The sequence below is a fragment of the Pteropus medius genome, unplaced genomic scaffold (genome assembly GCF_902729225.1).
Source record: "Pteropus medius unplaced genomic scaffold, Ma_sr-lr_union100, whole genome shotgun sequence".
NCBI classification, from domain to species: domain Eukaryota; kingdom Metazoa; phylum Chordata; class Mammalia; order Chiroptera; family Pteropodidae; genus Pteropus; species Pteropus medius.
In genome coordinates, this window is record NW_024350924.1 from 1,083,891 (window position 1) to 1,110,939 (window position 27,049).

Below are 27,049 nucleotides of genomic sequence, written 5' to 3' on the forward strand. Positions count from 1 at the left end.
TAAAATGGTAAATTTTGTATTGTGTGTATTTTGCCACACTTGAAAACAGCAATAATAAAAAAAATAATAATAGAATTTTTTTTAAAAAAAAAACAAGGTGCCTTGGAAGAAGCTAGGAATCCATGAGCATCTTTCTATACTCCTCGCTCTCTACTTGGTCTGTGCCCCGCCTGTCTGGTCCCTACTCTGTGGCACTGTCTGTCTTTTCACTCATCCATCCTGGATAGATAACCTCGCTTAGTATTTCCTGAGAGGAAAGGGATGGACTTTGTTCTAAAGCTTTGTTTCAAGGGCTGGCTTCAGTTCTAGCATGTTTCACTGTTTTCTTTCCAGAAGTCTTCACATAACCTCCAGGCCCCCAAATGCCAGCGTCAGGGAGTTAGCCCCACATGTAGCCTGCAATCTCCTTATCTTTTCCTGTATTTGCTGTTTTTAAGGCACGTGTTCCCTATCTTATTTTTCTTACATTTCCAAAATGTATGTTTTTAAGATACGATTGCTATTCTTGGACGAGCGGAATGGTCTTTGTTATGATCGCTATTCCGTGCATGAGAGTTCATTGTGCGTGCTTGGAAATTAGCAGTGATGCCATGGGATTTGATTCCAATGTTCACTTCAATTCAGTTGGCTCACATTATACAATAAAATCTGACTAATTCTGAATAATGGAAGTTAGACTATGGTGGTTTCCTGTAAAATGAGAACCATTGACTATTTTTTAAAAGAATTAAATTTTCTTCTTTTTAAATTCCGTGTGTATCATAAACAAAGTAAACTGATAGGTACAATGAGATAAGATATAGGAAGATTATAATTCAAAATATACCGAAGTTATAATGTCTAACAAATGCCCTTAAACGTATACTAATTGCTTAATTGTGAGATTCAGAAATGAAGTTGACAGGTGGCCAAACTGTCTTTTCCTTTGGATGGTAGGAGGCGTCTCTCTCCTGGGATTCTTCTTACCTCTCTGAGAACTCCTCCCACAGCTTCCCCACTGTTGCTGCCTTTCAATATTTTATTTTTTGCTCACTGCTCTTCTCCTTTCTCATAGTCTTCTCGACGTGGTCTTAAATTCTGCCTTGTTGCTACCATTTCTTCAACTTCGACCTTTTTGTGCCTTTCAAATCCGGGTTCCCAACTGCCCACTGAACATTTCCACGTCTCAGAATAAATCGAAATTTTACATACTTGAGACTGACCTCAATCTCTTCCTCCTTGTTGCCCATGTTTTGTTTTGTTTCATTTTGTTTTGTTTTGTTTCATTTTGTTTTGTTTCATTTTGTTTTGTTTTTGTATTCTGTACTCCTCTCTGGCCAGAAACCCTTGCTCACTTTTCTAAGTAATAGCGAGCAGTAGCCGGTATTATGGAAAATGTATTTAATTATATTGTTAGTTTACAGATGAGGAAATAAAATCTGAACGAAGTTAAGTAACTTGCCTCAACTAAGAGCCCATAGTGAAGATTCTGGCATTAAGACTAGAGGGCTCACATCTTCAATGCTGAGCTTTGCCGACTGGTCACCAGGTCGTATGACCTCTTCATGTCTCTCGAATTTACGTCTCCTCTGTATTTTCTCTACTACTATCTTAGTTCAAGTTGTCGTTATTTCATCTGGAATATTCCAACTCTTAATTTGCCTTCAGTTTCACTCTTACTCAGATTCATCCCCTTTACTGCTACCAGACTAACCGACCTTCTTCTCTCCCTCCCTCGCTCCCTCCATGCCTTCCTCTATTTTGAGTGGCTAAAAAAGAAGAGACTGATCGTGTCTCTTTCCCGCTTAAACTTTTCAAAGGCTCTACCTTGGCTTCTCAGTCACGTCCAAACTCCTTAGCCCTTTACGACCCTACATTCCTGCCCAAGATCCTGTCTCATCATTTGTCTCTTGACACGTCCCTTCCAGCTGTACCACCCTCCCTGTCTTCGGCTGTCAGTGGGTCACACATTCTGGTCTTGGTGCCTCTCACACACCTTCTCCTCTGCCTGGAGTCCCCTCTTCCCGGCCAACTCCCATCATTCTTCAGATCTCAACCTGAATGTCACTCCTCAGGGATGGTTGGAGCCCTCACCCTCTTACACCCAATGCCCTTGCTCCCCAGGACACACATTCTGAGCTCCAAGGCTGCCTGAGATAATAACTGAATATTCTTGGATGACTATGTCAGGTAGTAACCAATGCAAGGAATTCTGTGATTTGGAATTTCTTCCCCTGTGGCATTCATAGCATTATCCTGACTTTTTTTTTTTCTTTTACAATCATTCCTCAGCTAATTACATCTTTAATCAGAACTTCCTTACAGAAATACAAATACATAGTAGTCTCTCTTTTGCTCGTAAAACTTTCCAATTAAACTGCACGCCTAGGTGAATGCTTATCTGCTTTCTTATTTTTTCTTTTTCCTTTTCCCTCATCTTCCCATCTGTGAGTCAAGAGTTAGCCCTAGTTACAGCCCATGTATGCAAGCCAACATCTGGATCCAAGAAAAGAAAATCTAAAATGTTTAAAAGTGACATTGGCGCAGTACACCAATAACACATATAAGTAAAGTGTTTAAAATTTTCTCAAAGTCCCCGTTGTATCCACGATATTTCTGTAACTTTCTCCTCTTTCTTAGTACAATTTGCTTTACCTCCTACAGCACTATTAAAAAGTAAGAAAAATACATTTCCTATTCATATTTATTAACATGGTAACGTGGTTTCTACTGTATTTTTAAAGTATCTATGGTGATTTGGCTAGAATATGGCTTACACAGACTTTTATGATAACCGTTTCTGTGGGAAAATACATTTCAAATTCTAAATAGTTGCCTTATAAACTTTGAGACACAGCCCTTATGTAAGCTGTGGTCTTCTTACATTTGAATTTGTTGAAGTTTCTCTGTATATTTAATGAAAATTTAAATTGTTTTCCATATGTGCTTAGGAAACAATAAAAATATGAAAAATGCATGTGTTTTAGAGGTAGGTTGATCTGCCTTTGAATTTCACTGCCACCATTTATTTTTTCTGTTAATCATACTTTACTTAAGCCCAAGTTTTCTCATCTATAACACGAAGATAAACCTTTCCACGGGCATGCGTCAGGGGTTTAGGGTCACCAGATAAACTAAAAGAACATCTAGATAAATTTGAATTTCATGTAAGTAAGAAGATTTTTTTTTTTGTATAAAAGTTTTTAGCATATAAAATTTTACTATAAAATTGTTCATTGTTTCTCTGAAACTCAAAATGTAACTGAGCATGCTATATTTTCATTTTCTAAATCTGGAAAACCTACAGGGTGCAGTAGTACATCTCTGTGTAGTATCCAGGGATGTGTGATATAGGAAATAAAGAATTTCCTGTATTAAATAATCTAATGAGAAACCACAATAGTCTCCACTTTGGGATTTTGTTCTTTAGAAACTGTGCGATAGATGAAGTGATTTTTTTCAACACTCAACTGAATAATATGATGCTGCATTTGAGACTAAGTGAGAATGAGTTGACAATATTTAAAGTCATCGATTATTAGATAGAGAAGGAACTTCAGAGACCATGTTAGCTACTCCTTTTTGTACTGATAAGGAGCCTGACCTCCAGAAAGATCAACAGATTAGTACACAACTGCATTCTACCTCCACCATTTTTTCTCCTACAGAGCTTCTCCTGCAGTGTTCCCTATGTAATCCCTGCTATGACTTATTAGAATACACTTGCATGCAGTGACAGGGTAGGATTCGTTTCATTTTCTCTGTGTGGCACCTTGCCCAGGATCATTGGGATGTATGGATGTAATTTGGGGCACCACAGTGTGTAATGTAAACATTGCCATCCTCTTGGCCACTGCATTTTTAATCATAAACTCATCTCTATTAAAATACTCTCTACGCATTAAATTGGGTCACTTAATGTGACTATATAAAAATAATGATCTTATTCCTAGACCCTTATAATACACGTTTTTCACATTCTTCAAGGAGCAATGATATACTGTTACTATCCAAGGTAGATGCTAGTGTGACTTTCATCACTACAGTTTATTTGGTTTCTTTGTCTTTAGCGACTTGGTAAAATTTAAATTATTCTTGGTTTAAAACATTCTAAAAATGACATCTTTGAAAAAAGGAAAATTTGGATATTGGTTTTAATGTTAAAGAATTATTAGTAATTCTTAAGCTATGATAATGGTATTGTAGTTACAATTAGAGACATACTGATATACTTAGGACTGTGTTCTTGGATTTGCTTCAAAAGTATTCTGTGAGAAGAGGCAGGATGAGGTAGGGAATAAATAAAATAGTATTGGCCATGAGATAATGTTGAAGGTAGATGATGGGTACATGGAGGTTTTATTATACTATTCTGCCTGCTTCTATATGTGCTTGAAATCTTCCATAATAAAATGTCAAAACTATATTCCTGATTCCCAAACTCTAGTCTGATTATACAGAGCTTAAATAAAATTATACTACACAAAATCAAAGATTTTAATGCTCATATGTAGGGGATAGAAATAATATTTTCCTTGAAGTCTCATATTTGTTTGCTTTTCTTTCTTTCTTTTTTTTTTGCACCTTTTCTATTCATTAGGAGAGTCACATGTAATAGCATTTAGAGCTGGAGACTGAGAGAGTCTAATTCTAGTAGGTCTCTGCCTTTGTTAGTTCTTGGACCTTAGGCAAAATACTTAAACTCTTTGGGCCTCAGTTGTCTCATTATGTAAACTGAGAACCTTGTACTATGATCTCATACGTTCAGCTCTAAAATTATTTAACTTGATGATGCCACACACAGGCTTTCCAAATCCACCATCAAGCTATGTTATATTTAATCTTTATTCTGCCCTTATCAGTAGAAGAATGGGCTATATTCTGGGAACAACTGATTTTAACTTAAAGATATGAGGAATATGACATCAAAATATTACATGCTTCTTATAAATTTCCTGTATATGAATTTATTATTTAAGTCCTTTTAGAATTAGTTGATATTCTTTATCAATATTACTAGTCAATGAGTTATAGAAAGCATTTCCCACTTTGAGAAGTTGAACAGTGTTTTTGGCGTGGTGCTCAAATAAACTTTCGAGGTTTAAAGGGTGTACCCACATTTTAGGATTCCAAATTTTCCTTAATAATATATATATACTGTCTATATATCACTTAATGATTTTATTGCATTCAGTTATGATAAAATTATTTATGTATTCTCATGTAGAGGACAGTCTCCTCTTCACCAATTTTATTGTCTTTTTTTTTTTAACTGTCCCTAGTTCCATAGTTTGGCATACATTATACATGTTGTGTTTATGTCATTTTTTTTTTCCAAACAAAGATGAGACTTGATTATGTGAAATGCAACCCTAATTCACTGCAGGCCTATGTGTTTGTAACTTCTACCCAAAGATTCAATTTTGTGGCAGTCCTATAGTCACTGAAAACATCTGCTTATGGAAAATATGCATTTGGTGCTACTTTATAGTAATGCTAAAAGTATTATTTTAGTGTCATATCAAAATTCATCCATTCAACAAATGTTTAATGAATGTCTTCTAGGTGTGTTAATTTTCAAAAGAGATCTCATAGGAAAGAAAGCTTAGAACAAATTACCAGAGGACACAGATTTCCAATTTTAAACTGATTTATTCATCAGAAAATGTTACTAAGAGACACTTACTTATTCATACACACAGTTCTCCTCTTGCTCAGATACTTCAGAATTATCATAATTAATTCAGAGTCCCAACTCTGGCCCTCACAAAGTGAAGTGACTATTCAGTGGAAGTCATAATAGAATGCCCTTATGAAATCCATTATTACCACTTTTTAAAACAAATTCTCTCTGCTTACTCAATATCCATTTTGTGATAATCCATTTTATCAATCAATAACCTTCTGGACCAGGATTTGTTTGTTTGGTCTCTGTGAAATGATGATACTTTTATCCAGAGTCTTTCAGGGCTCGCTTGTTTAATCTTAGTGGAATCATGGGGCCTTCCATCAATGTGTTATAAAAACTCAGCATAACCATATAATATGACCCATTCTTCCTTCAGTCAAATATGTACTCCAGTAACCGTGGCAGATTCTTGGACTCTGTTTTTGTAACCATTCCTTCCTTTCACTCTCGTCTCTGACCGATGCATTAGTAGTGTGGGCACCTCTGTTAGTTAATTCATTCATTCGTTCAATAAACTTTTTTTTTTTTTTGAGAATCCACTGAATTCTTAGATAAGTGCCAGAGTGACAAAGATAACCCTAGCCACCCCCATTTTCAAAATAATATATTTGGAAATCTAGTAATCCTTGGTAGCATATCAACTAATCATATGCAGTAGGGTTCAGTTAGAACAATCTGCATCATCTTGCTCAATGTGTCTGGGGTTTCTTCTTGAGGATACCTTCCTGAGGATATTTCATGTACAGTAGGGGAAGGTGTGTCAGGGGAGAGTTTTGACCAAATCAAACTTCCTTCTTGGCCAACTCTTTGAAGATTCTTTCATTTCATTGTCTTTTTAATACTCTTTGATAAGAAAATTATTCAAAGCCTTTTTAAAGTTAAAAGAATTTAGGGCCACTGGTTGTCCCTTGTTCAAGTCATTCTCAGCTTCTTCACATAACTTGTTGAAGTGAAGGAGACTTGGTTTCTCATTTCAAAAATCAGTTGCCTTTCCTCTATGAACCCTTCCTATCGCTGTCTAAAGTGATTGATCTGTTTTCTGTCTCAAAAGTTTTCCCTTTTTCGTATATATAGAATTATACAGTATTTAATATTTTGAGATTGACTTCTTTCACTTAGAATAATGCCTTTTGAGATCCATCATGTTGGAGATACATCTAATGCATCTAAATTATAAAAATTTCAATCCAAATCTAAAATTTTTCAATATGTCTACACTATTTTTAAACGAAAAAGATCTTAAATTCCCACATTCTGATCATCCATTTCCTTCTTTTTCTTGCTACTGTTGTTTAGAATTTTTACACTTGAAAACCTAATAATTTTTGCATGGAATTAAATTTAGCATGAAAATTTATTGATTTCTCTGGTCGCTCATGTTTTTTGTATCCTTCTACTTCTGCATTTATTATTTATTTAACTGAAGTTCTTTTCTTAATAATTCTTACATTAAGGGTTTTTGAGTACTAGTTTTCTTAGCCTGTGTCTGAAAATGTCTTTTTTCTCTATATCTTTAGAATAGTATTTTACCTAGAGATAGAATTACATATTCACAGTTACTTTACATCTATTTATAAAGGATATTTTCTATTGTTTTCTCATACCTATTGTTACTAATAAAATTTTATTGCAAATTTTATCTCTCTTAGTGGAGTTTTTTTGGTAGATAATTATTTTTTCTCTCTGGAAGATTATCTATCTATCTATAGTTTTTCTTCATGCAGTTTCAATAAGCCATATTTAAGTACAGTTTTATTTTTAGTTTTCTTAGCTCGACGTTTGCTATGTACTCTGGGAATATCTATTTTTTCAGCTTTGGAAATTTTTATTTATTCCCTATTCTGTGCTTTGAATTCTTTTTTGAAGTATACTTGAGAGTCTCAACTGATCCTCTTTGTCTCTAATTGCTTTCTCGTATATTTTTAGATATCTTTATCTTTCTGCATTGCATTTTGGATGAATTTCTCAATACCATGTTTCAGTTCACTAATTCTTGTCGTTGAATATCAAAATTCTAAAGTTTATTACACAAAAAAGCTTTATTTAAAATTTTTAATATCCCTATTTTTTATATTCTAGATTTCTAATCTACTCTTCTTAGCTCCTTGTTTGTATTTCGTGATGGTTTCATTTTTATTGATATTATTGCTCCCCCGTATCTCTTTTAAAATTCTAAATATTTTATGTTGACATTTCAGATATTCCTATCGTTTTCATTTTATCTGGATTATATTAATTTCCTATTTGTTGATTTCTTTGGTTAGAATTTTTAGCATTAATTTTATTCACCCTTTTTAGAGTTTTGGATTGAGGATGACAGTGGATTTAACAGAGTCGCAAATTACTTTACACTACTTATATTGAATGGCAGATCTATCTCTTTCATTGGGTGGGCTGTGTAACTATTTTGACTAAGACACAATGGCGGTGTCACCGAGCCAGTTTCTGGACACTTCCTACCTCTTGGAACAGTCCCTTGACAGTGCTGAGCCACAATGTAAGATACCCAAATTCCATATACGTGGCCACGTGGAAAGGCCCTGAGGCTAGATGGAGAAGGAGAAGAGAAAGGCCCGGCCAATCCCGGCCTTCCAGCTGTCCCTGCCAAGGAACTACGATGTGAGTGCAGCTGTCCCTAGATCACCTTGCCACCATCTAAATACCATCACATGACTATAATAGACACTAGGTAGAGCAGAAGAATCACCTAGCTGAGGCCTGCTCAAATTCCTGGCCCCTAAAATTACAAGGTATAATAAAATGACAATTGATTTAAGCCAGTTGATCTAAGCCAAAATATTAGGGTACTTTGTTACACAGCAGTAGATAATGGAAACGTGACTTTATCTTGAATCCGACTGCTTTCTTGCTTTCTACCATCTCTTTCATAATCTCTGCACATATTCATCCTGACTACTGATTTGGGGATGCTCTCCTAAATTTTCCTGTCTCCCCGGAACTAGGCCTTGGGGCTCTGTCTGTCTGTAGGTGATATTGGAGATACTGCAGGCGGAGTCACTGAGCTGAAAGCAGCCTGACCCGCCCGGGTCCTGGCCTCCGCACTGTGCTGGCTTCTTCCTGACCCCTTACGTCTTCAGGTTCATGGAAGCATCAGCTCTTATTCTTGAACCTCGTTCAAGCTGGTGGGAGCCACGCTTGACTGTAGTTTCTTGTTTTGTGTGGACACTTGTAGTTTCAGCTACCGCACCGTGGCTAACTTCCCGCTTATGTTTGCTGGTTTCTAGTCTCGAAGACCAGGAGACATTCAGAATAAGTCTCGTTTACTGTGGTGTTTCTTTCATTTCTGATCCATAGAGATGTTTAGCATGTTTGGGAGCTCAGACACCTCTCTCTGTCTCTCTCTGTGTCTCTCTCTGTCTCTGTCTCTCTCTCTCCCCACCTCTTTCCCTCTCTCTTTCCCTCTTTCTTCCTCTTTTTCCTATTTTGGCTATCACAACGATTTTTTTTTCATTTTCTTAAACCTTTTTATTTTAGAATCGTTTTAGATTTAAGAAGATGTGCAAAGATGGTAATTCCCATATATTTATATCCACTTTCCACTATTATTTACATCTTAAATTTAGAGGAGTTCCTCACAATTAAAGAAGTAATATCCATATGTAATTATTAACTAGAGCTCATACGTTACTCAGATTTTTTTAGTTTTTACCTAATGTTCTTTTTCAGTTCCGGGATCCCATTCAGGACACCACATTACATTAATTGTCATGTCTCTGTAAGCTGTTCTTGGCTGTGACAGTTGCTCAGACTTTCCTTATTTTTGTTGACGTTGACAGTTTGAGGAGTTCTGGTGAGGTATTTTGTAGAATGTCCCTCCATTAGGATTTGTCTGATGTTTTTCTCATTATTAGACCAGAGTTCTGTGCTTTGGGGAGTCAGACCACAGAGATGAAGTGCCATTCTCATCACATCATATCAAGAGTACATACTGTCAACATGACTCATCGCTGTTGAATTTAATCTTGACCACCTGGCTGAAGCAGTGTTTGTCAGATTTCTCTACTATAAAGTTATTCTTTGATCCCACTTTTTATACTATTCTCTTTGGAAGGAGGTTATTATGCATAGTTCATACTCAAGGGGTGGGATTTATGTTCTCTTTTCCTTGAGGATGAAGTATCTACACCAATCGTAACAAATTGTTCCAACTTTGACCATTAGGGGCTCTTTCAGTTGACTCCTTGGTCCCTTTGACATACACCTATCATTGTGCGTGCGTGTGTGTGTGTGTGTGTGTGTGTGCATGTGTGCGTGTTTTAGCATTTCTTTACTTTTTGCTACTACAAGATATTCCAGGCTCACCTTGTAGATTCCCCGCCCTAGTTGGAGAATCAACCATTTCCCTGAACAGCCCTACTTCCGTCTGATGGAAAATGGAACTAGAAGCCAAGATCTGGGTGCTAGGTGTGCTTGTTGCTACTGGAGTGTTATTCCTTCAAAGCCTTCTTAGCTGACAGAGCAATGAGATTGATGTGTGTATACTATCCTGTGTATTTATACATACTATAAATATTTCTATAGGAAGTCATCTATATCTATATTAAACTAAACATGAGTTCATACGAATGTCTCTAACTCTAGCATTCTCCCATTGCTTGTCTATAACCTCCCACCATCTGCTGTACATTTTCTTAGTTTTTGAATTCTAGTATACCTGTTTAGTGGTTTCAGAATATCTAACATTTCTCTTTGTTTCCTTCCTAGAGTTTACATCTCTCTGCATACATTACCTATCTGTTTTTGCATGTTGTCTACTTTTTCTGTTAGAGCCCTTAACATACTAATCATAGTTATTTAAATTCCCTGTTTGATAATTCCCCGTCATATCTGAATCTAATTCTGATAATTCCTTTGTCTGAAGAGACAAAGTATCAGACAAAGGAATTAGATTCAGTATGTTTTGCCTTGCCTTTTGGTATGTCTTGTGATTTTTTTTATTGAAAGCCAGATTTGTTACATTGGATTTAGACCAAGGTGCAGAGCCTCAAAATGTGAAATTACAATGCCCCTGTGACCACAAATCCTGAATACTTTCTTTATAATTCTCTTAAAGTATAAAACAGGCTTTAAAAAAAAAAGAAAAAACACCTGATTAATCAGTCTAATATATATACGGAAATGTGCACAAATGTGCACTAAGCGTATATACCAATGAATTTTCACAAACCAAAAGTCATTTATACAGCTAACATCCAAATGAAGAAACAATATTACCACCAACCCAGAAACACCTCTCCTGCCCCTTTCAACTACCCTTTACTAATTATCCCCAACCACCCAAAGATAACTATTATCTTGATTTCTTACAGCAAAATCTTGCGTTTTGGAACGTCCCATAAATGAGATCATACGTTCTTTAAATCTGACTTGTTTGGTTTAACATTATGTTTTTAGATTTATTTGCCTTCTTGTGTGTGGCCGTAGATTGTTCATTCTCATTGCTCATCGTGTGACTGTATGACAATTTATTCATCCTTTGCACAGTGGCTGTTCCTGTCTGCCCTCACTCCTTCATCCCTGCCCCCTCCACCACCACCCAGCAGGGCACGAACGTTCTGGTGATCTACACACTCACCGGCATTCGCTGTCTCACACCTTCTTACTTTTGCTATTCTAGAGGAGACAGTGATATTTCCTTGTGGACTTAATTTTCCCTGGTGGGTAATGAAATTGAGCATTGTATGGTTTCTGGACGTTTGCACATGCCATTTATTATGATGAATTTTTAATCGTCTATCTTTCTAGTTAGACTGAGAATCCTCAAACTCTGCCATTGTCTTTCTTCTAATATGTCTTTCACTCAGCGTTACACAAATATCTGCATAATTGAATGAACATATAAGGTTTTCAACTTCTGTACCCAAAGCTGTACCCGGTAACCGCCTCAAAGATAATTCCTGGAGAATGAAGTATGTAAGTTTTAGATTTAAAGCATTTTTAAAACTATTAAATATTTTTCAGTGCCTGTTACGTATTGAGTGCTGTGTAAGGCTGTGTTAGAGGACCATATATGAGTGAATCAGAATAATTTTTTACTCAGAGAGCTTATAGACCATGTGCCAGCCTCGATTAAGTGCTGATTTTGGATGAGTCCTCCTGTAATATAAGGTCTTGGTTCTATTCTCCCATCTACCCGGTACAACTAGATGGGAAGAAGCTGATATATAGCATTTTAAGCATATGAATGTGGAGGCCACTTTGAAATTCAGTTTTGAGAGATTTCTGGCCAGTAATTTTCTAGAAGAGAAAAAATGTTTCTTATTGACATTTTCTCAAAAGTGGTATGAAGCATGTTTTGGAGATGGAACCATGCAACTACTGAGTTCCTGATTTCTCTGATATACCCGGCCGGTCACAAATGTCAGGGTGGGTTTTATGAAAGAAATCCTCTTCCAGGTCTGACAGCTTTGTTATCCTCTATAATCGCAGCCTGCAGCCTCCACTCTGAGGAGACACTCTTCCTAGCAGTAACTATGACACCTAAAGATTTCATTTGGCCACAAACGCTGTCCCATTTTCCTCCCAAAAACTCCTTTATGGAATCATGCTTTACGTAGTGGGTATGCATGCAGGGAAAAAAAAAAAAAAAAAAAAAAAAAAAAGGCTTTCAGATTGTGGTTAGTAGCCACTTCCCCAGGGAAGAAAACTGTAACTGAAGGAGTTGGCACAGAACCATAGTGTTCACGGTGCTCAGCGAGAGATCTCACTGTGTGCTTCTTTATTTATTTTTAAGAATCTCTTCATTCTGCTTTTCTTTTGATCAATTTCTGCTCCAGAAATTAAGGAGAAAAATGGGCTCATCCATGGAGAAACCGTCCATATATTAAGTATCTAGGGTATAAATGTTGGCTGCTTTTACTTTTTTTAATATTCAGAATGGTTCGAAACTTTTTGCCCCTTGAAGATGTGGTGACATATGTATCAACAATTGTTATATTCTGGTTCCAGTAACTCTGCTGCCATTACCTTTGGTATCCACAGGAGAATGGTTTGTGCAGGGCACCCCACCGCCCCACCTCCTCACCATGACTGTGGGGACAGAGCTGATGGTACACTCTTCAAGACACCAAAGGGCCATGTGCTCTCCAGAGACCTCAACATGTTAAGCGCATACTCTGACTCATGCAGAAGTAGGGAGAATGCTTCTTTGCTCACTTCAGTGTTAACCTTTATCAGCTATGTCCCAAAGCAACATGCAGAGAGAACGCTTTCATTTCCCATCTGCTATCCCTGTCCCCAGAGAGCTGGCTGAGAGACATATGCAAGCAGCCAGCACCAGGCTGTACTCAGCATCAACTCGCCCTCCCAGTGACCAAGTCTTTCTTCCTGGTTTAGGCGTGTCTGCCTGTTCTCCTTCCCCTGAGACGGAGTGCCTCCTAGAAGGTGCTTCAGTCTCTTAGGTGGGTCGTCTTTTGCGGACACTTACCTTGGGGTTCCTCTGACAGACGTGCCCGCCCTCAGCAGTATGCACAGCTTCTGCGGGCTCTGTCCAGGACACCACCACTGTTCTCATACCCCTGCCCACATACCACAGGCTTTATTTGTGAGGTTCCAACTCTAACCACTAAATACGACCTTTTAGGGAAAATGGAGAACATGCCCAGCTCTCCAGGATCCAAATAAATAAAGCTCAAATTTTACTTTTTCTGTCGATAAGTGTTTCTGCTTGATTTCTCAGATTCGCAACCCCTTTGTTACTTTTTAAAACCCTCTGCTGGCCTTTCTTTCTTTGCTGCATCCACTTTTTCCTCACCCCATTTAATACAAATACCTTCCTGGCATTGGCCCTGGGTCCTTGCTTTTCTAATCTGGCATGCTACCATTTGAAACTTTACCTATGGCTTTGATTACCACTATATGGTAGTTAACCTATTCTCTTTTGATTGGTCACAAATTTTGACATTTTTTGGTCCATGTAATGAATGTTCGTGGGGAGATTACTATATGCTGAGCACTGTAGTCATGGTGCTTAGTGGTGCCTCAGTGTACATCCTCGAGGGAGACAGGAAAGGCATCATGGTATAATGGTGACTTAAAATAGCAGTATGTGAAAGGTGTGAAAGGAGCATCTATGGGGGTGACTCAGCCTGGACAGGTAAGAAAAGTCGTCTTGCATTGGCTATTATTTTCTCCTGCTTAGCACTCATTCATTCTTCACCTCCTCCTGGTAACAGACTCTGACACATGACCTTGGTTGAGGCAATTAGTGCACCCATGCTGCTTCCCACAATAATCGGTCCAGGAATAGACACATGACCTAAATTGGTCCAACTGAAGACATATCTCTGGAATCTTCCTAATAATTTTCTTCTCCGTCGGGTCCAAAGTCAGTTGCCTACGGCCATGTACCACCACATGAAGAAAACCTGTCTGCAGGAGGAAGAAATGAAGCCATGATATTGGGAGCAGGGGCAGGGGAGCAGGGCCCAGAGAGAAATCTGATAGCAAGTGTGTCATCAGATCAAGCAGTGCCTAAGCGCATGTCCACGGCTGTTCTCTCTGTCAATACTGCCCTCTTTTTGTTTAAGTTGGTTCAGATTTTATTTAAGTCGGACAGGTCAGGATCTTAGTCAATTGCAACTAAAAGAGGCATGATTTAATATTTCCTGAAGAAGGTGATGCCAGAGATGAGTGTTCAAAGAGGAGGAGAAGGACATCCCAGAAAGGGGGACAGTGAGTAGAGGCTGCAGTGATGTGTAACTGTGCACACCAAGGACATGCATGACGGGCAGGGGTGCTGCGGAGAAGATGTCGGCGAAGCAGTTAGGGGCCAAATCACGCAGACAAGTTTGGAGTTTTACTCTGAGAACAATAATAAAACAATGCATTTTAGAAAGATGGCTTGGTGACTGTTCTTAATACTACTGCATTGAACGCTAGAAATGTGCTAAGAATAGATTTCAGGTGCACTCATCACACAAAATGGTAACCGTGAGATATGTTAATTAGCTTGATTGTAGGAATCATTTAACTATGTATATAAAATCATCAATTTTTGCACCTTAAGTATATACTATAACTATATAGTATAGATATAGATAAAATACGGCTTAGGTGCCCTAATCTCGTTTCACTCAAGGTCATTTGGAGAATGACCCAGAGTGGGGCAGAACTGAACCAAGGAGAAAATTTAATTCCCCTGGCACTCTAGTCAGAAATAATGAAGACTCGAATTAAGGCAGTGGTTCTGGGGACAGAGAAAATAAAGACATAAAACTGCAAGGGTGGAGTTCCTGGAGGTAGGGATGGATAAGGGCGAGAGAAGCCCACACTGCGGACGAAGGTGCCACCTGCGAGATGGGGGTTCAGGAGGTAGAGACGTTCTGAGGGAGACGGGGTATTTACCTGGAGTACCTGGGAACTCTAGCGAGTCTATGTCAGTGCCAGATGAATCCAATAAAATACTATTTTCAATACATTTCTTCATCTGAAAAGGCTGTGCAGGGAAGATAGGTTTAGATTAGGTGATCTTTAAGATTTCTTCACGTGATTTATTGAAAAAAAAGCATCGATTCACTGCTAAGGAATCTACACAAAGTTGTAGATTCTACTCTCTCTTCCTGCTTTTAAGCCTTCCATTTTAATTTGGCCCTTCTGAGCCTCCCTAATGTCGTGTAGTGCTGCTCCCATTCCCCAATCTGGAACCCTCTCTCCCGTTTCTTGATTCACCCAGTGGCTCAGCTCAGCTCAGCTCATCCTCCCTTCCTTTGGGGTGCCTTCCTTCTCGTACTGCACTCTGTACTGTAGCCTTTGTGCGTCTCCTCTGAACACCCACTTGTGCTCAATGCTTATTACGTAATGCAGTCAATTATACAGTCCCTATTATTTAGAACCTTAATTAATTTAATTATGTCAGTTTGCTTTGTTAACTAAACTAGTACTCCTTAAGGGTTTTTGTTATCCCGAATTGTGCTGGGTGAATTGGGGAAGCGTCATATAAGCCTTCACCTCTGTTGGAATCCTGTCCCATTCCTACTTTGTCAAAATTCCATGAATACGTTCTTTAAGGTGCAGTTCCAATTTTGTCTCATCTAAACCCCAGTCCCTCTCTTTTTATACACATGTCATATATAATATATATTTCAGCATGTATATGTAAATGTGTGTGCATTTCTCAGTCACAGTATTGCTTAAATGGCATAAACCGGCATCTCATATAAGAAGCAAACAGGTTTATTTTAATATCCTTAGACCACTACAGCCAGTGCAATTACTACTTGACCCTTGGAAAGGATTTTGCAGACAAGAGAATCTCATATTTGTACCCGTGGTGTCCCATTAGCACATTGCATCTTGAGGAGAAGGTCGAGCTTGTCCAGGGAATAAGCCCATCAGCTGACAGAAGGCAGGTGATGAGATCTCTCACCAGATTAAAAGGGAAGGGCAGCAACTCATTAGGAAATGCAGAGATGTCTGCTTAATTACTTGAAAAATGTCTGAGCCAGTGCATTTTATGACACCTGGAGGGTATAAACATGCCCATAAATTTAATTAATTTTCTTTCTTCTTTCATTGCACCTGTATGGCCTAAAGGGAAGGAAGTCTAATGAAAGTACAATCTAGCCCTTCTGCTGGACTTCCACAATTCATTTGGGCAATATTCAGAAAATGAAATGCTGAATTTTCCATCAGTTTATGGGGAGAAATGTATTTGGAAAAATGCAGCCCAGCAGTGAAATTATTCCCACGTCAAATTCTGATCAATGGCTCCCTCAGTCTTATTTCCAAAAAGAGCTTAAATGTCTTTATAGATGTATTAAAATATATTTAATACTCATAAATCTCTGAGATATTATTGTTTTCCTGGAGGAAAGCGTTATATGAGAACTAGAAAGCTTAGGGGTTGGTCAAAGCCTCAGAGCAACTAATTCCATTTGCAGTAGCATAACCACACATTTTTCTTAAAAATCGTTATGATATTGCTGTTTTATCGGTTGCAAACTTAATAGTAATGAGTTTGCTGGAATCCCCATTGCAGTAATATTATATCACTTAACACGTGCTGTCTGCCAGAGATCGTACTTTACATATCTTACTGTGAATCCCCATAACAGCACTGCAAGGAAAGACTCATCCCTTCCCAAATGACTCCCAGGGAGATCGAGGGGCTTATTCAAGGTCACAAAGCTAGCAAGTGTTGAAACTTATATTCAAAGTCAAATCCTTTTAGCTCCAAAATCTGCGTTCATTTAATGTGGTTACATGAACAGTGATGCTAAGCCGTTTTTCTTCTTGTTAATTTAGTGTCATTGAATGTATGAAAAGCCCGTAGACGTACCTTGTTTTCTTAAAAGAATCTTGACATTATTGAGCTTTGAGTAGTGAATTATTCATTGGAGCTTCTGATTTAACCCAAATAATCTGCCTGCCCAAGAGTTTATAGAAGTAAACTCCAGCTGCGTATAATTCCGTTGAACCTGAAATATACTTGTCAGCTATTCTGACGGCAAGCAGAAAAGGACTCCTTTGCTCCTGAGGTATAGGAGGAGTCAGGGGAAAGAAAACATCGTATATTGTGGACCTACTGTGTGCCCCTTATATGCTCAGCATTTTGCATGTATTAACTTGCCAGTATATTATGTGGGTGATGGAGGTGACGATGCAGAGGCAGGGCCCACTGGGAACACCCCAAGGCAATGCTTCCTCTTACTTGGAATTCTGCTTTTAAAAGGCACCATGGTAAAATGCCAAGCTTCATAGCCTAACATATTTTGGGGTGATTTTAAAATTGCTGCTAGATAAAATCGAAATGAAATATTTTCATTTTAGCTGTTAAATTCCTTATTCTGTCACGAAATACTGTAGTTAGTGCCATTTGCAGTTTTAATCTCTTGTAAACTCATTGACTGTTAATGTTTAGTGGGCTCATAAACTAATTTGAATCGATCTGATTTTGCACAATCAAGCCCATTACACTTGTCTCAATTTTTTGCATCATGGCTCTAACATCTGGAAGCTATGAAAAGCGCAACAGCCTGTCTAAAGAGACTGCCACAAGAAATCACATTAAAGGACGTATTATTAAGACTTGGCTAACCATCAGCACTAAAGCTCCAGCCATTCTTCCTTCGCTTCTGTTTTCCACATCTCAAGCAGGAGCACGGACCCAGAGATGGAGCATGCGTGAAGGCAGCTCCCAAAGCCCTATTTGGGAGTTGCTTTTCCCAAAACAGATTTTTCTCCAGGTACCTACTAAACCCTCCCTGCCTCCTCCCCGCTCCCACCTCCCGCTTCATCCTCCAAGGCCAGTTATTAAATGAGCTATGACTAGTTCCTCAGTGACATTTTGGACCTAATTAAATCTAGCTGACAAATTCTTGTGGCAGAGTCAGAAATAACTTTTGTACACAAGATTTTCCACCATCATGCTTGCCTCAGTAGGACTCTGTGCCTTTGTGATTTTTCTATTCATTATTCTTTGAAGAAGCTAGTAAACAAGTAATGCCGCCTGTGAAAGTGGAACGTTTGAAAAAAAGCCAGCCTGTGATTTTATGCCAGCCATAGCAAGGGGGATTGAAGGTACCAGATTCACTCACATTTTTGCATGCTTTTTAAACCTTGATTTAGATTAACATATGTTTGCGTTCCTAGCCATTTAAAATATATCCTTCCTATGTGGTGTCAGCTTTTCTGCATATGCATGGCAGAAAGGTGGAGAGAATGGTCTTTGCAGTTAATTTCCTGGATATTCAGACTCCGTCACCCTCTCTACACCGTCAGGAGTACCATGGAGTACAGTACCCTGAGAAGCAGTCGTTTGGGTGGCTTCTGTGGTCAGATATTTTTTGGTCTCTGAAGATTTTACTCCATGGGATTGGACTTGGTTTTCCCTCCTGGAATGCTGCAGTTTTAAGAAATGCTCCCTACTGGATTACTATCTGCTTTTTCTTCTGAGGTTTACGTGGTATTTCACAGAAGCTGCAGGATTGCAGTGCCTTGCTCGTTTAATTATGCAGGGATAATGAGAAATTCAATAGCATCCCAGTTCACATTTTACAACTGAGGCAGAATCTATAACGCTAAAAAATGGGGATGATTATGTCAGACGGAACCCAGTTTGCGACCTTCTGCAAAGTTAGCTCTGAGACAGTGATATAATAGTCCCTTCCTTTATAAGGTTACGAGCTAATGCATATTTGTCAGTTAGTATAGTACCTAGTGTATGGTAGATGTTTAATAAATGCTACTGATTACTGCTTCAGCTGCTACTGTTACCCTTAGTCCATACTCCAAGAGAATATCTCTGGGAAAAATAAAAGGTTGTCCCAAGGGAAAACACTAATTCACCATTTAACCAGAACTTAAGATTTAGATGGGATGGAATTGGAAGAATTAGGAATCTCCTTTTGGTGATCAGAGAGTCTGGATAAGAGCTTGACTTTGGAAAGGGGCTCTTATGGGCGGTTCCAGGATCAGCATATATCACAAAGATATTTAAATCTATCTGAAAGGTCAAAGGCAGGAGAGAAGCATCTGTTCCTAAAACAAAAGAAAACGGAGTGCAAATTAAAAAATAAACTTTGCCTGTGTTCATTGATAGATTCTGTGTAAAAATATGTAATTATACCTGTGCAAGCTTTTTGGAGAGTTAGGGTAATATTAAGGGTTTGAATATGGCTTTGGAGTTAGAGAGATCTGGGTTTGAATCCCAGCTAAATCACTTTACTACCTGTGCGTCCCTAGCAAATCTCATAACCTATGTAAAGCATATCTTCCTCCTTTTGTGAGAATTAATTTAGATGCTGAAAGCATATTAGCAGAGAGCGTGGCATGAGGTAAGCAATCAAGACCTGTTGGTTGTATTTTTCTCTCTGAGAATATGACATTGGTGTGTATCCAGGCAGACAATCTTTCTATCCCAAGGAAGTTCTCATGTGTGTCAAGATGAAATTGAGAATTTGTTTTTTAATCCTCGGTTACTCTACTGATATAGAAATTTGAATAATCCAGAGATTTTTTTTTTTAGAACAACTTCCAAATAATTAACATTTTAATTACTCAAATAGCCGCTAGGGATAGCCACAGACTAAAGAAGTACATGAGAAGAGCTGGGAAGACCACGCTTTGTGGGTCCAGTGCTGTTCTAAGCACCTGACAAGTAATGAATAATGCAAACCTCATGTTAATGCTGCGAGATAGTCAAATATCATCTTCATTTTATAGACAAATAAAACGACACTCAGAGAGATTAAGTATCTTGTCCTAACTTATGCAGTTTGTGAGAGGAGGCAGGATTTGAACAAGTCTATTGTCTTTAAAGCCATTTTTTATCCAGTGTCCAGTGTGTAGCATATATAAATGTCACGTTATAATGACTATATTGTAGAACAACAACAGAACCCCCCATGATGTTCCGGTAAACCCTGTGAGTCTTAATTTGACTGAATTGGCCCCAGATATTAAATGCTGTGATGCACTGTTTTAGGCGCCTCCCCAACGCTTATTCAAATACAATCATTAATGCAGTCAGGAAGTAAAATGTTGCATCTGAGATAAACGCCGTGTTCATGTTCCTTTTCCCCCCTCTCATTGTGCAAGAGAAAATTTTTGTCATTAACATGACATAAGTTTTATTGCTCAGGAATAAAACATGCGTAGATTCACATGCCTCCAGGGCAATCTCCTGCAGCTGTGTGGCTCAGCACCAGGCAGCATCTCAGATGGCAGTTTCCTCCCCAACTATATTCTGGTAACCTTACTTTCCTTAGTGCTTAAAGTGGTCTCCCAAGGCCACAGCGGCGTAGGGGGGAAGTAAGTGTTGGTATACTAGCAGCAAACAGTATTCCTTTGACCATCATCCCATTCACTGTGTGTCTTCCACACCTATGTTAAGGCTTCCTCAGTTATTCTGAGATTTGCTGTCTTCTCTGTCACCTGGCCTCCCCCTCACATGTTCCTAAAGCAAGGTCACCATGGAGGTCCGTGCTGTCTCCAAGCTGCTTGCATTCTTGGTGCCTCCAAGCAAATATACGGAGTCTTGACTACTGCCTGGCCCAGCAACTGAGAGGCACCAACAGTGTGCTGAGCAATCTGCAATTCCTGAAGTCTCAAAATGACTTCTGTATGTTTCCGGTGCTGGGGGAAACCCAGTTCTCCACTTGAAGATTTGCTCCATAAACTGTAGTGCATCAGGGTAGGGGTGTGAGTCAGACTCCCTCCTCCTGGGATGGACTTAGAGCCCATCTGCCAAGTTGCCATGTGACTGTGGGCAGTTACTTAATCTCTGTTTGCCTGGGTTTCTGTATTTGTAAAGTGGGACCAACACTCATCCTTACCTCCCAGAGTGGCGGCTCAGTAAATGTTACTAATATATTCAAACTGGCTCAGGCTCCCAGGATAGTGCAGAGATTTTCATCTGCTCTTTCAGTTTGTACTTGTAGCCCCATCTCCCTGGACTCAACCAGGACCTGAAGGATGCTGGGAGCAGTCAGTGCTTGGCTTTATCCAAAAATGCCCTGTTCTCCAACCCTGCTAACCTTAAATGTTTGAGTGCCTTATTATTCCTTCCCAAGGACTTACTCTTGGCTAGTTAGTGCCCTTGAGCAAATCACTCCTTCTGGGGCAATTCCAGCAGACATTCAAGATATGTCTGTGGTTTTTAATTCTTGGCTAAAATTACTTTTGGCTCAAGTTGGAAATGAGCATTGTCTCCCAGCCCCCCAGCCTCTCATTATAATTTACTCATTAAACTGACTTTGGTGTACTTGACTCCTTTTTAAATCTCTTTCAAAGATACTTTGTGACTAGAGTTTCAACAGAACATCATTGTGAGATGAGAGTCTCTTACATGAAACCTCCCAAATAATCTTTCATTGATGTTTATTGATTCTTCTTGAATCTCCTGAATCCAGAATTGAAGACTAACGAAAACATTTACTTTAGTAGTTTATTAAAGAATACCTAGTTATATGGCTTCTAGATAGTAAATCATCTATGCTTCTCTTGTTCTTATCTATCACATAAGCATGAGGTAAGCAACATAAGCTATTCTTGCATCAACTTTAAACATTCTTTTTTTTTTTTTCTAGATGATACTTGAATCACAGGGATTCTTTGCCAAAGACAAAGTTGAACCAACATCCAATACAAAATACCATTGACCCTTTGACCAATAATTTATTTGAACCTAGGCATTAGTCTCTTTCTCTTCTCTCTTTCTCACTTTGTTGATCTTTCTTAATACTGAAGCACTGTTTACTGCTGGCTTTTATATGTCAGGATATTTTAAATCTATGAGATCAGACTCCATTGTTAGTTTGTGAACTATGAAATCCATTTATCCAGTCATTTTTGACGTAACACATCATTGGAAATTCCAACCTTGGTTATAGTAAACTCCTTGCCTGTTTCCAAAAAGTCAGACAGTCAGTTCGGTGAAAGCATGGCTCTAATTTCCATGTTAGGTTATCCCAGGCACTCTGAGTCATCGCATCTTCTGATGCGATGAGAAACACCAATAATAATGATTATTACTGACTGAATGACTGCTACATGCCACTCATTGGGCTAAGCAATTTACAGAAACCTCACAATGAATTATGAGGCAGGTATTGCTATTTCCAGTTTTAGAGATAAGAGAACTGAGGCTCAAAGAAGTTAAATATGATGCTGACATGGATTCACATCTAGATAGTAATAGCGTTTTCGAATTCTGATGAGGACATAGGCCCGGATCAACTAAAAACATCACCATTAGCCAGTGAGGAGTCTCGTTCGGTGTCATGGGCATGTGGACATGGTGGCTGGACTGAATTGTAATGAATGAGTCTGGTGTCATGGTCAGCCTGCAGGCATAGAAGCATTTCTCCCCCAGCACATCTCTGTTCGTCTGGTCAGGGCTCACGACATCTAAATAATTGCTCTTGGTGGCACAAGGACCTTGTCCTAAGCAAGAGACTGGTAAAAATGCCTTGAGGCTGCAGTGAGACACAGCCTCAGACTGGCTTCATGCTAGATGCCTCTAAGGAAGGACAGACAGCTGCATAACCAGCCCAGCAAGGTACTAGACAGATTGGAGCTGCCCATACTAAGCAAGACTTTGGGCCTGCAGCAAGTCTAGAAAAGTAGAAACGTAACAGATGAAGAAGGGCCATTGGATAGCAGCCCCACTTACTAATCAATTAAAGGATAATCGATTCTGTGCTTAATTCATGCATGTCCTCAGTTGGACCAGCGTTGGCCTTTCAGCCACATCCGTATACACTTGATGTCGTTTTCTCATTGAGTATGCCTTCTCCAAAAATAAAAGTCAGCGAGCAGTATGAAGCTAGAATGAGAAGATTTCTTTCCTGCCCTCTCGGGCTCTTAATCCTGTCTGTCTGGAACAACATATTTATACCACAAGAATTTGCGATGTGTTCAGTACATTTCAAAGTTGTTTTCATTTGTTTTTAAATGAGAATTTCTGGAAAGGATTCTGCTCTGAAAGAAGGAAAAATAGGAAAAAGACTTAGAGGTGGGGGTACGAGTGTGTTAGTCTACTCTATGGGGATGGGGAATCTGATTTCTGTAATATCTTCCCTAAACTCTAAAAAGTTTGCTGTGCATGACAGTTTGCAGAAACTTTTCAAGATTTTTTTTTTTTTTTGCTTAAAAATATTCTTTTTTAGGGTCCCAAGTGATTCTTTCGCTTAAGTCATATTGTGGAGTATTTCTGCATTTACTGTGAATTCTACTGGAAATGATGGTGATTCTCTGAGAAGGGGCTGGAAAAAATGTGGTGGTTTCTCCCCTAGAGGAAAAAAATGCATTTTCCCTTGGAGTCGCTCTGCTCTGTAGACCCATGGGAATATGTTAATGACCTTGAAGAGTGAATTTGTTTCTAAAGAAACAGTGCTCTGCGGTCTCTGGAGATTTGGTTTATTTGTAAAGATGACAAAGATGGGTCTTAGACTTCTTCACTAAGGCAAAATATGGAATACAAATTGAGGAAACCGAGTCATGAAATTGATAAATGATAATACTAGTCCTAATCCTAAAATGTATATTTTCTTTTTATTATTGTTATTTGCTTGATTATTTTACTCGTAATAGTTTTACAGGCACTTATAAAATAGTCATGAAAGCTCAGATCCTTGAGAAATAATAACATCAAAAGATATTTTTACTTCTGGACATCATTGGGCCTAATAGTGATATAAGGGGCCAGCATCATGGAGGGGAGAAAAGATAACCATGGTGCCATTAAGTTCCAGGCAGCCCACTGAGGGTCTGTCTGCATCAGACAGACTCCTAGGAAGTCTGCGGTCCTAGAAGGATTTACTTCGTGTGGAAGATCAGAGAGGGTTCTAGGAAAAAAAATAGGCCGAAAGGTGGATGTAGGGCATTTGAAGGCTGGACATTCTTAGGATTTTGGAAAGACTGAATTAATAGAGTAGAATTTGAATACCGACTCTCTATATATTAGCTAAACAAATGCTCTAAAATTCTCACCTTTTTTCCTCACCTTTTTTTCCTTTTTGTGTTTGACCTTTGGTGTATTTCCTTATACTTAAAATGGGGAATGTTAATAAAAATATACTGGATGGATTTTTGTGGTCTCCAAATCGTTCATTATATAGGAATGTGGTTTTGAAACTATATTAGAAAAATGAGTTATTTCTAGGTCTGCCAAAAAGTTTGGACACAGATTCATGCTCAGAGACTAGAAATATATATATTGCATTTGACTCACTAGTTGGCCTTGGTAGATAACACAGCACCATGGTATAATTACCAATCGATTTTAAGGATGAGTGAATTTCATCGTACCACATGGAGTGCTTCCTAGAATGGATAACTTTTAATATGTTACCCACATGTTGACGTGCAATGGATAAAAGAGCTATTATGGTAGAGTGGGAACGACCCTGGACTTTAGGGTCAGATAAAGATGGTTTTGAATCCAGATTCTGGTAATTATCAAATGGATGACAAAATACTTGACTCTCGGAGCCTCAGTTTCCTCACCTGTAGAACAAAAGGAAACATCCCTAGTTCCAATTTTTTAAAGAGATAATACACATAAACTACCTATACAATAAAAGATGGATTCAATGACCACATGGCCACGATGACCGTAGAGGTTCATCCTAGTTAGTAAGCTCAGATGCTCGTATAAACAGCCAGAGGTGCCCATCATTGCACCCACTTATGGCTGCTCGGTCCTGAGTGTGGCCTTTTAGGCCACCTTGGAGTGCAAAAGTCAGGTGAATAGGTTTTGGAGTGAAGCAACCGGACTTCAGTTCCTGACTGCCATTTACTACTGGTAAATGGTGGTTAATTCAGATAAGTGGATTTATGCTTAATATTATTTCTGTGTGTCATTCCAACAGATTGCGTATTTTCTCCAGGCCTATTCATTATATCTCGGGATTAATTCATCTCACATGGTTATTCATTTGTTCCTTGTGATAGTAGTTCATTAAGTTATTATATGTTACCAACTTAATTCTGAGAACTTCACATCTTGTTAAATTACAGAGCCTTCCATTGAAGGAGATGAATAAACAGATTACCCTTAGGTGGTACCTGTCTCCTTCAGATCAGTAAGGTGTACAGATTGAAGGAGGGCAAACTCCCAGTATCTGTTAGTTGGCCCTTAGTGCCTTCCATTTTTAGTTCACCACCTTAAATACTGCTAGACCGTGGAAGGCATACTGTTGCCGAACAGGATGAAATGAAATTAATATGTGGGTATAATAGAAGAGACACATTTAGTCCACAGATCGACCCCTCCATTAGGAAGCCTCAAATAAAATCAATCGAGAGACTTTCGAGGCATTTCCCATATGTCTGTGGGTAATTTGTACTTCAGACGGTTTTCCTATACAGAGAAAGTTATAGTAAAGGCCTCTTGATTCAGAAACTCTGCATAGCAGCTTGGTATTGTGTGGACATTCACCAGACCAAATTCCAGGGCTAGTTTCATCTGGTCTCTATTGCCATCATGCCAAGGTGAATGGAATAAAAAGTCCACTATATGTAACTTTCTTCATTTCCTAGTTACTAAAACATTTCAAGATCAGATCCTTTTTACTGTGATAATATCTTTTTAGGTAAAGACAAGTATAGGTCCAGAATAAACAACATATAGAGGACACATAACATGGAATGGAGTTTTTTTATAGGTGAAAAAATTCAACAAAACCTTGGTTGTACCCCATGCTTAGGGAAACCCCCAAATGGCTCTGCTTAAATGAGTTCTTCTCTGGATAGCTTTCTCCACCTCCATGGGAACTAGAAGTGCTGGATCTCGTGCCTTCCCTGGTTTCTCCCTTTTCTTTTAATAAATATTCCTTGTGTTCTCTCACCCACTAATTAGTGTCACCATGTGCCGATATAGCTAACGGTTTAAAGAGAGCAGTTCCTTTGAAAGTATAATTTTCTTTTAAATGCATCATCATTTTGAAGTGGTCTCATAAATTTTGTTGCTGATTTGGGATCTTAAACGGTATATTTATTTATATTAAAATCTGCCTGCTGTTCATCTTGAAGATATTATATTTGTATAGTTAACAGAAGCGATGAGCCAAATTTAATTTTCTTTCTACTCTAGAACGCTTTGCATCTTGTAATCACCATTGATTGCCTACTTACTAGTCAGAATCAATAAAAGGAGTAGATGTAAAATTGCCCAATCTCATGTTTTATAATATAATAGGCTAGTCAGAATGGAGGGTACTAATAGCATTTAGCTGCATAGACATTATCTGCTAATGACAGTGCATGGAGCTCAGACTACAGAGGAACAAAGTTGGAAGCTCAAATATTGAACTTTATTTTATTTAGGCTGAAGTTGATACACAAATCTCATCAGAACAGTGTTTTTTACTGTTTTATAGATAATACAATTTGTATTAACTTTTGTTTAATTGTATTTCCTTTCAGAGACCACTAACAGTCTTACCTTGGTTTCAATATTGTCTCTGAGATGACTTATACATTTGCCTAAAATCCATCAATATGAGATTATGGAAACATTATAGTATAAGACCTGTGCTGAGAATAACAGCTTTCAATTTCAGATTTATATAAATCAGCAAAACCCTGAAGATAAAAGATAAGAAATATTACTAGGCAGCTGGAGACTTAGTCCACTTCTCTATTTATTATGCTTTATGGGTCTCAGAAAATAATTTCATTGAGCTTAAATATTTCTGAAATGATTGTTGTTTTATATGAATTCTGACAAATGCTGGCATCCCACTAGGCATATTTTGGATCATTCATTGGTATTCAGAATTTTAGGTCCTTAAGCAAGCATCTTTGATTATGGTTTTAGAAAAAAAAAAAATGTGATGTATACAGTTTCAAAACCTATCTAAAAAGGAGCCATACTGAGAAAATCAATCTTAACAATTGATAAATTACATCCTCTAT

The 27,049-nt window shown here is 38.3% G+C and overlaps 1 protein-coding gene across 3 annotated transcripts in view; it reads left to right on the forward strand.

Annotated features, from left to right (window-relative positions):
- NTNG1 (netrin G1) overlaps window positions 1-27,049 on the forward strand; it is a 289,039-nt gene that overhangs the window by 45,760 nt on the left and 216,230 nt on the right. The window lies entirely within an intron of this gene.